The 775-nt window shown below is 35.4% G+C and overlaps 1 pseudogene; it reads right to left on the bottom strand.

Moving 5' to 3' along the window:
* Positions 1-59: 59 nt before the first annotated feature.
* LOC112808770 (large ribosomal subunit protein eL30 pseudogene) lies at positions 60-437 on the bottom strand (annotated as a pseudogene).
* Between the last annotated feature and the right edge of the window lie 338 nt (positions 438-775).

The following is a 775-nucleotide window of genomic DNA, read 5'->3' on the forward strand; positions in this document are numbered from 1 at the left end:
CTTTCTTTCTTTCTTTCTTTCTTTCTTTCTTTCTTTCTTTCTTTCTTCTTTCTTTCTTTCTACAAGCTCTGGCCAGTTTTATTAAGGAGGAATTTCATGTGATTACTTTTCACTGGCCTGGTTCTAATGATATCAGAATCAAATGGATCAATGATAGCCAGTATGCATATTCTGTAGTATTTACCACATGCTGTGCTCAGTTCAATATTATGGCCACTGTAGTGATGGACACCAGTTTTAACCATGGCATAGTATTTTATTTCAGATTTTCTCAAGGCTGGGGTATTGTTGGCGAGGATGAGCAGTTTTGCTCTGTCATGTGTGATCATTTTCAGAGTCTGCTTATACCCCAGCATGTACTTTCCATTTTTCATAATGAGTTGGAGCCTAGAGTTGATTGACTCCAGTGACTTTTCTGTCTTCTTTGAGCCCACCATCTTCCTTCTTAGTTGCAGGATGGCCCCAATGAAGAGCAGTCACCAAGATAGCCAAGAGCATGAAAGCAGAATTTGTTATTTGTTTCTAATTACATTCCATTGTGATTAGGAAACATACTTCATATGATTGCAATTCTTTTAAATTTATTGAGGCTTATTTATTGGCTAATGTATGGCCTATCTTAGGGATTGTTCCAGTGTACTTTCTATGAATGTGTATTCCAAAGTTTTTGGATGAAATTTTATAGCTATCTGTTAGATCTCTTAGTTTATTGTGTTAAATCTTCTATTTCTTTATTGATGTTATGCCTGGTTCTATTTATTATTGATAATGAGGT

Source organism: Callorhinus ursinus, unplaced genomic scaffold, assembly GCF_003265705.2.
Source record: "Callorhinus ursinus isolate GAN/ISIS: 27379988/994484 unplaced genomic scaffold, GSC_fseal_2.0 scaffold103, whole genome shotgun sequence".
Taxonomy (NCBI): Eukaryota; Metazoa; Chordata; class Mammalia; order Carnivora; family Otariidae; genus Callorhinus; species Callorhinus ursinus.